At 35.8% G+C, this 10,285-nt stretch overlaps 1 pseudogene; it reads right to left on the bottom strand.

Annotated features, from left to right (window-relative positions):
* Positions 1-374: 374 nt before the first annotated feature.
* Positions 375-2,530, bottom strand: LOC114220116 (keratin, type I cytoskeletal 18 pseudogene; annotated as a pseudogene).
* Between the last annotated feature and the right edge of the window lie 7,755 nt (positions 2,531-10,285).

Here is a 10,285-nt window from a genome sequence, read left to right on the forward strand (position 1 = left end):
ATATTTAGCAAAAATAAAATGTTAAGTTTCAGAAAATGATTTCAATATTTCATATACACAGAATATAATGACATGTATTTCAATAAAATGCTGTGAATAAAAAAGGATTTAAATTGTCTGTTAAAGAAGAAACTAGGTCAGTTAAAATAATTCTCTTTCAATTACAGGGTAAAAAAATCTCATTTATTCAGGATTTTTATTACTTTAGAATTCATGACACTTAGGGTAATGACTAGATTGAAGTTTACCGTTACATTATCTCTGAAGAAAAAGTTCACTCTTTAGCACAGTCAACTTTCCCCTATATCTTTTTTTTTCCTTCTCAACTTTTTATTGGCCTCCTGCTCTCTAAAGAGTACCCTGCATCTGCCCCCTCAAAGCCTCAAAATTTTTGTGTTATTGGTCTCAGACGCTTTGCCTTCCACAATTCTGTAGGCGGTGGTCTTTTGGATGGTTTGCATGGAGTTGCATTTGTCCGGGGTGTCACCAAGATTGAAGTTCTCTCTGTTTACCAGCAGGTAGTGGTAGGTGGTGATCTCAGCCTCCAGCTTGACCCTGATATTCATCAGAACCTCCTATACCTGGGTCTGGTGTTGTCCTTCTGCACAAATCTGGGACAGCTCCAACTCCAGGTGCAGCAGGATCTCCTTGAGCTGCTCCATCTGCATAGCATAGCAGGCCTCCACCTCCCTCAGGTTGTTCTCCAAGCTGGCATTCAGATTTCTCATCAAGTCCTGGTGGGTCTCCAAGGACTGGGCCATACATTTCAGCTCCCTGAGCATCATTTCAGCTGTTCCTATTTCAGTGGCCTACACAGTGACCACTGTGGCGTTCTCCTCAGTCTTCAGAGATCATTATTTGTCCAGCTCTTCTGGGTTCTCCTAAGCGAGCTTGTGGTACTGGGCCTGCCTATCTGCCATGATCTTTCTGAGATCCTAAGATTTGGGGCATCCAACTCCATGGTCAACCCAGAGTTAGCAATCTGTTTTTGTAGACCTTTTGGTTCCTCCTTGTGGTCCTTTATGAAAAGCAGCTCTTCCCTGAGAATCTCAATCTCCATGTCCAGCTGCAGCCAAGTGACAATTGGTGTCATCAACAACCTTGTGAGGTCCATGGATGTCACTCTTCACAGACTGGTGCATGACCAGCTCTGTCTTATATTTGACTCTGAAGTCATCAGCAGGAAGAAGGGCATTGCCAGTCTGTAGAATGATGCAGACACTGTCCACAGAATTTGTAAAGATCTGAGTCCTCAGCTCCTTGATGGTCTTGAAGTAATGTCCCCAGTACCTGACCCAGGTTTCTTTCTTCTCCAGGTGTTCCCAGATTTTGATCTCCAGTCTCTTGTTATCGGCCTTCCAGCTCCTCACCCTCTCTACATAGGAGGGCAGACAATCTTCCAGGTCTTACATGGTCCCCTTCTCACCCTGGATGTACCCTATGCCCACCAGGCCCCTGGCCATCCCCATGGTCATGCCCCAGGATTTCCAGCTGGCCTGTAAGTTGGCAGAAAGGGACACCAAGATCCATAAGCCTGACTCCCAGTGCCTGCATAGATTCTGGCCATGCTGCTGAGAAGCTGGACCCAGTGTCTGGGTAACTGCATGGAGCTTGGGGACCAATAGCTGGAGGAGAAGGTGAAGTGAGTGGCCAAGCTCACACTGTTCCATGAGGAAGAGAAGATGTCAGAATTCAGGCTTGGGCCACCTCCCTTACATCTTTTTACCCTTTATTATGAGTATGCTTTTGTTTTAGCAAGCATCAGTAGAAACTGAAATTATAATTTATGATTAAGCAAACTAAAGAGATGATGAAAGGCTCTTAATTTGTCCAAAGTTAATGCATTTTCACCAGTTACCTGCTTCTCCCTTGGTTTACTCCATAGACTGTGGTCCTCAGGAGGAAAAAACAGGATAGACTATAACTATTTATGAGAGATCAGCTACATGTGTACTCAGAATCTGTTCTTAATCATTTGTTCAAAAATAGTTACCAAGAGCTATTCTTTTTGAAAGATACTGTGTTGGCTTTAAGGGGGCCAACAATAAACAAGGTAAAATCTCTGTTGTGTCTTTGTTTTCTCATCTGTAAAATGGGATTCAAGTGGTAGTCATCTCCTTGCGTTGTAGTGATTAATAAGATACTATAAATTCTAAGTAACACATTGCAATAGTTTTATCACATGAAAAGTGCTCAATAATATTAGCTTTTTGACATCATTATCATTGCAGGCTGTTGAGAAAATATTTTAATATTTGTGCAGTATGCTGACTCTCAATACATTGTGTTGAACCTTGAGGTTTGGGCTATGAGCAACACTTGGGAAATCAGTTTACAATGTATAGATAGTGAAGGAACTCAAGAGTATTTACATAACTTAGGAAGTATGTGTTTACATTTCAAGAGACTGAGACTCAGGATCTTGGTGACATCTCTAGGTCATATAAGCGGGAGATGATGGGGTTTGCCTGTCCGTTGGAGAGATTTATATTCCAAAAGGTTGGAGAACCCATTACCCTTTTCTTCCCATCTCGAAGGAACAGAAGTTTTTCTTTTTCCTTTCATTTTTTGGATATGTGCAGAAGGTAGCTTTTCTACAGTATAGAGGCATCTAAAATCCATTTTCTTTCATCCCCTCATGGGGTGTGAAGTCATTCTCATAGGAGATTTTACTAGTTGTCTTTCGTTGTGTGCTGCAGGAGTAAACACTGGGGTAAAAGGGGACAACAGTGACTAATGACTGATATGTTTCTAATCCAGAACATCTTAGGTGGACATTCAGGATGAAATTAATAACAATGATTATTCCAAACCAACAACCATCATTATCATCATTATCATGGCAGAGACTAGCTACAGCCTAGCTGCTAAATATGCAACAAACGGTATCTTTACTTCCTGGGCTTTGTTGTTCATCAGTATAGTCAGGTAACTAAGACTTGGCCCATGGAGTATGGGCAGAAGTGAATGCCACCTTCGGGGCCCATAAAACCTACTCTAAAATTCCCTGCATATTTTCTCTCTTTTCATCTGCTGGATGGAAACAGAAAATCCAGTGGGATACTCAAATCTTAGATGTTAATCAAGCCACTAGACTGAAAGAGCCTGGGATTCAGCAAAACTGTATAAAGAAGCCTTCCTCTAAACCCACCCTACCAATTGTCATTATTCTTAGATGTAAGTGTGAAAGAAATCACTTCATTGTCAGAAGCCTCTAAGATTTGCATGTGGCAGAGGGATGTTACAGATTTTAGCCTATGCTAATAGACAAATTGAGCCTTATTAATTATTTAAAAAGATTCACGGTTGTACATGTTAAAAAAAGGACCAGTGGAGCTCTTTGTATTCTCTCCTTTCCAATGGAATCCAGATAACTTTATGAATCAGGCACAGTATATGTGTGATTATCTTATTTCATCCTCACAACAATCCTTTAAGGTAAATATGTTCTAAAATTCATAGAAAATGACTTTTCTATCATTTCTTATAATGAAGAAACTATTTAAAACCCTAAAAAGGCAAGAAAATGGAACTTTTGTCCATTGTTAAAATGACAAAATAATGTGAGAAAGAAACCACCTCATTTTTTTCACGCAATTTTCAATTCCTGCCATGAGTTAAAGATCCAGGAAGACATAGGCTTAGGGGCAGAGAAAGAGTTAAACACTATCTAGCAGACAAAATACATATAAATAGTAAGATCCTTGACTTCATAAATGAAGTGTATATTCAATCTAAGAATAAGAATAAGAATCCACTTTATATTGAATGATCTCCTTCTTAAATATTTTGATTTCTACTTTAAACTTGCAATGTCCGTATTTTATTTCTTTAGACTAATTTAAAATAACAATAGAACATATTATGTATATGTGTGTGCATATATATGTATATATACATTCTCTCATTTGCAAATCTAAAAGAGAGATTTATTGATTATGTTCACACCTCCCTAAAGAAGGTGCTGACCATGATTTCTACTGCTTAGTCAAATGTTCCTGTGATATGCTCTAGTATCCCTTGATGCTTACCCTATCTCTTGAAATTATGCAAGAATGTCTACACATCTTCCCTTTAAATGCTCTGCATGTCACTGACTGGGTTGAGTCATCATGTCATTTCTATCCCTCTGGTCAATAGCGATGTTAAAGTAACAGCAAGGTGATGAGCTCTTTTAGCAGCATAGGATGGTTATCATGTTTAGGTGTAAAATAATCCAGTAAGCAAGTAAACAACAGAATGGTATAAACTGGAATAATTGTAACAACAACAACAAAAAAGTTAAGAATATTAACGTTAGAGGAAAAGGCAGGACTTGAAGAGGATGTGATGTTAAGGCCATAGATTTTTGAACAAGATTGACCCTCTAGTATACAGATATTAGAAATTGTACATAGGTCTTAAAGACAGAATCATCTCTAAGGTAGTAGAAAGAAGAGACTCTTCTCCCAATAATTTTTTATTTTGAATTGTTTCTGGGAACCAGGAACCAAGAAACTATGTTACCACAATTCCTAAATAGTCATTCTGCAGCTCCTTGACCCTCCACTTCACATAACACTCACCATCTATATAACTAAATAATAACCATAACTTCAACTCTAACAGTTGGTTCTCCCCAAGCTTTTCTTTCACTAAAATTTTCTATTAGAATAAAATACTTGTATATGAATAGGACTTTGTAAACAAATTGATATGTCAATATGTTACCATTTTTTGATTAATAAAATCTATAAGAAACATTATATTTTATGTCCCACAAAGCACTTAGCAAAAAACATATTTTATTATTCCATTTTTTTCATTTTTTTACTCAACAAATATTTACAACAATAAGATTAATTGAAGTTAGAGAGAAAGTGCCCCTTATTTCAAGAATGTCACTTATCACTTCAAAAAGGTCTCAAAGAAACTACATATTTAGTTGAAAGTATATGGTAAAAAATTATCAAGGGTTACTTTAAAATTGACGTATTATAAAAAACTCAAATCAAACAATTAATATTTTAAAGTAAATGTTTCCTGGACTAAAAAAAGAAAAACAGAATTTGAAGATATTCTTGAACTGGGATAATAAAGGTAGAAATAAATTGTACATGACATATATTTTCAGTCAAAACAAACTAAAGAATTAATTAAGTGTATTTGTATCATTTATTCATGTGATTTACCTACAGTAGACTAAAGAAATAATAGGAATATTTAGGTGTGTCAGGATAGGGATGGGAGCCACACAGTCAGTCTTTGGGAAGATGTAGATTTGGAAAAGTTTAAAAATTGGATGAAAGTCCTCAACAAAAAGAGAGACAAACCAAGAAATGGACTCTTAACTAGAGAGAACAAACTGCCAGTTACCAGAGGGGAGATGGGTGTGGCTTTGTGTGAAATAAGTAATGGGGATTAAAGAGTACACTTATCATGATGAGCACTGAGTAATGTATAGAATTGTTGAATCACTATATTGTATCCCTGAAACTAACCTAACACTGTATGTTAACTACACTGGAATTAAAATTAAAAAAATTTAAATTGGATGAAAGCTTTAAAACACATGGATTATGTGCTCCTTTCAGTGCTATGAATGTAGTAGTTACACAACAAATATTTCTTGAATTAAATAATTAAATGATTCATCTTCTATTTTATTTTTATTACAGGGATTGTAATATAAATGTATGACCAGAAAGAAAGACTTGGACCAAGAAAAGATTAAATTCATAAAATGTCATTTTCACAAAGTAAAGTTAGTATTGGAAATTTTTATTTATTCATATAGGCAAATGAGATAACATTTATTGGACACAGTAGAAATGTCTGTATTAGTATTTGAGTGAATCTGATTCCTGACCAAATTAAATATTACCAAAGCAACATTGGGAAATAATATTAAAGCTCTAATTCATAAATACAGAAGGTTTGGCTGAATGGTGACTTGCACCTAGTAACTTGAAATCATTAGACTTGGAATAAATAAAATGATGGAAATACTGTAGGAAGTGGTGAAATATGATTTTTAAGATTCAGTTTTCAGAATAATAACTTCAAAACCTGGAAAAATCTTCCAAAAACAAAGAGGCCAAAATTATGAATATTGCTTTCAAGCTGAATAATAAAGTTTTTAAAAATGCATAACAAGCTTGCATACAAATACATTAAAAGATTCGGTTGGCAATATTATCCTAGCCCTTTTCCTTTGAAATTTTCCTTCTTTCTTCTACCCACCTGTGTTTTTATCTCTTCCTCTACATTCACTGATTTAACCATGAATCAGACTCTCATTATCTTGGGTCAGAATTAAAGACTCTATGAACTGCCCTTTACTGTTCAATCTTAATGTAGTTTGCGGATCAAATTTTCCCTCTTTGTTTTAAAGGATTTCAATAATGTGACCCATTTCTATTCTTACGTGCTTCCACTCCAATTCTTACACATACATGCAGTTTTGCTTTGATCAAATTCATATTTCACATCAACAAATCCAATCCAATTTGCTTCAAATATTTGTTCTGCAATTATATTCCAGACATAGAACTGGAAGTTGAAGCTGCAAGGAAAAGCCACAATCCTGCCTTCAGTCTGGCTGGAAATAAAGTAAGTGATCCCATCACAGTAAGTATTAAGGGAACATAAAAGGACACTGTTCAGTTTGTAGGTCAGATCCCATGGTAGGTGACACATGAACTTTCTCTCATCTCTACCCATGGTGTTATTTTCACTTAAAACATTTTCCCACTTTCCCTCCACTGATTTTTATCGTGCTTATTTTTTTCTCATGTGATCTAAATATTTTAGCTGCTTTTTTAATATAAAGTACACAATCGAGCATTTATATTTTAAGTTAAGAAGAAAATAGTTGGGAAAAATAGAAATCCTTGGCAAATATTCTCCTTAAAGTTAAGACCTAAACAGATAGAGATAACTCCAACTGCAACTGTCCCTGGCAGCAAACAGGATGGTGGGTAATTCAAAATCAAAATGCTGAAACGAGAGGATAGGGAGAGGGCATTTTCTATGTTTACACTGGCTTAGATTTCATTAGTTTTCAGAGAACGGACTTTGAAAGGAACACGACATACAACACCTCAGTTTAATGTTGATAGTTGAACATACACAGATATGTTTAGATGAACTCTTTAATAAACTGCATGGTCTTTATTTCATAGTGCAAATTTAATCATTCACAATAAGTGGCTTCATTTAAAAAATAAATTAAAATCCCTAGATAAGGAGCTGCTTCAGACTCTGTGATAGGCTGATAGTGACCCCAACAATGCCCAGGTCCTAAGCCCTGGAACCTGTGAGTGTTCACTTTTTTTTGGCAAAAGTGACTTTAAAGATGTTAAATTAAGGATTTTTAAGATTGTCCTGGATTATCATCTGGTTGGGTCCTAAAAGTAATTAGGTGTGTTATAAGAGGAAGTCAGAGGAAAACTTGACTACAAAAACAGAAAACAATGTGACTGTTGAAGCAAGATGAGATTTTGCTGGTTTTAAGGATAGAAGAAAGGCCCACCAGCCAAGGAATACAAGGAATGCTGCTCCGGAAGCTGGAGAAACAAAGGAAGAGATTCTCCCCTTAGAGCCTCAGAGAGAGCACAGCCTGCCAACACCTTGATTTTGGCCCAATGTAACTAATTTTGGACTTCTCACCCCCAGAAGTGTAAAAGAATAAATGTGTGTTGTATTAAGCCACCACATTTATGGTATTTTGTTAAAACTGCAATAGGAAACTATTACAAACACTATTAAAAATAATTTCTTATTCATAATGACTTTGAAGTTCCGGAGCCTATATATGTTAGATTAAAAAATATTAGAAGAGAACATCGTTTTAGTGATGCTTCTTCCTATTTACATTTGTAAGAAACTGTAAATATATCTAGTTATACTACCAGACACAAAGTAGGTGTTAATTATTAGATTTTTTTTCAAATCATTCATTTGTGTGCACAGGAGTTATTAGTTTCATAAATTACCTACCTTAAAACTAAAATATAAGGTATAGTAATAAAGCTACATATACTTTCTTCCATTTTTTTCCAAGCCTAGTATAGACTCATCTCACAATGCTGGAAAGCAGCATAGATTCAGCCAAGATATATAACACCTGCCAGATATGCTTGGGTTCTTTGGAAGATAGTACTGAGCAGCTAGGTAAAGGTGAAGTGGTAGATGTACTTTGTCTAAAATAGATGGAAAACTTAGCACACATCATTGAATTTGTACGCTCCAAATGCTTAGGTTTAAAAGTCAGTAAGCCTGGCAAGGGAAAGGTGACAAAACATTTAAGTAGATGTAAAATTTTCTTTGGGAGGAAAGATGTGCTCTGGAAAAAGTAAACACTTGTAACAGAAAAATAAATGGCCTCTCAACTTCACAAGAAGTAGTCTTGAGAGATTTTCTGTGGCCTGACATAGAAATGACCCAGAGGAAAGCAGAATTCAAAATAAAATTGAGCAAAAGAAATCACCTGTAAATGAACATGATCACTTTCTAAAGGAGACAGTGTTATCAGGTTGATGAGGGACTTATTTCTGGCTCTGCTAATTTACAGAACAGTATTTTTACCAGGAAATGTCATAAAACTCCAAATGCTAGGAATATTTATTTTTTAAATTTGCAGAATTACAATGAAATATTATCAAGCACAATTTTAAATGTCCAAATGACCATGTAGAAATAATAATCTATAGTAGGCTCAAATCCCTTACCCTTATTTTCTTTAGTTACATCAACTGTGAATTATGAAACTCAGTAATGAAATGAAGTTAACTTCATATATGAGAGAGTAATCCAAAGGTTGCTCAAATTCAAAGTATAAAGGACATCTGATCACGAAGGCTGGAGGATTATTTGAACAATTAAATCTTTGCTTCATTCAGCAACAGTTAGTAATCAGCACGAGGTTAGTGATCTTTTTTTTGTTATGTTAATCACCATACATTACATCATTAGTTTTTGATGTAGTGTTCCATGATTCATTGTTTATGTATAACACCCAGTGCTCCATTCAGTATGTGCCCTCTTTAATACCCATCACCAGGCTAACCCATCCCCCACCCCCCTCCCCTCTAGAACCCTCAGTTTGTTTCTTAGAGTCCATAGTGTCTCATGGTTCGTCTCTCCCTGATTTCCACCCCCTTCATTTTCCCTTCCTGCTATCTTCTTCTTCTTTTTTTTTTTTTTAACATATAATGTATTATTTGTTTCAGAGGTAAGAGGTTAGTGATCTTATATTCCACAACTAAGGCAAAGTAAGGAAGAGCCTTTATCTGCAAGAAAATGAGTTAGAAAAAAAATCTTAGTAGGAAAGCTCTTCAGCTTGAACTGCAAGCAAAGAGCTCAACAGTGGTTGTCAAGAAGAAAGGGAGGTCTCCAGTCTTTATTAGCTTTACAGGTCAAACACTGAACCTGCTATGACTAAAAATGAAGGAATTTACCCAGTTGTTTTAAGAAGTTTGAATTATATTTTCCAGGTTTAGCTTCCTTAATACCTCAGCACATTTTGGAAGACAACGTGCAGTTACTTATCTTTTTTTGCTACCATTAGGTTCATATCATTTCTGGAAATATTTTCAAAGGAGAAACCAAGATATATATTTAGATACGCTTGACATAAGTGCTTTGCCTGTGAACAGCTATACAATTTTTTTTTTTTTAGTATTTCTGGTACTGTACAGGTAAATGTGTAGAGTCCCCAATACAAATTAGTCTTATTAAGAGAAATTTACATACAAGGCAATGGTTGCCTACCTTTGCCTTTGTCTCTTGTAGTCATGTGGAGTTCAGGCAGTTCAGGAAACCGTGTAATATACCCTCACAAAAGGAAGTCACAATTCAAATTATTTTAGAGGCTGGGTATTATGGAATCTATGGCAACATGAAGAAGACATGCACTTACCTGAAGGCATTCAAATTAAACTTTAATTGTACTAGCAAAAGAGAGGATATCTATGTGTCAATTTTGCCCTCTATGGATCACCATTTTGGGACTTTTGCCATAGAAGTTACTTTCCAGGATTTGTTGAGAACATCTACATACATTCCATACATTCCATAATGAGAACTAGATGCTAATCATGTATGTGTCATAGTGTATAGAGAATGTTTTGATGCAAATTCTTACTAACATAGCCATGACAAAGCCTTAAGGAATTCAACTAAGAAGTTGTTATTGCTCCAGTCCAAACTACAGTCCAGTCTCTTTTGGACTACACTGGGCCACCCCACTCAGGCTCATCAGAAATGTCCATTTCTTATTAATACCAATACTTATTAATACTTA

The sequence above is a fragment of the Eumetopias jubatus genome, unplaced genomic scaffold (assembly GCF_037043125.1).
Source record: "Eumetopias jubatus isolate StellerSeaLion01/CBP00866 unplaced genomic scaffold, mEumJub1_p1.0 scaffold_2, whole genome shotgun sequence".
In the NCBI taxonomy this organism is placed as follows: Eukaryota; Metazoa; Chordata; class Mammalia; order Carnivora; family Otariidae; genus Eumetopias; species Eumetopias jubatus.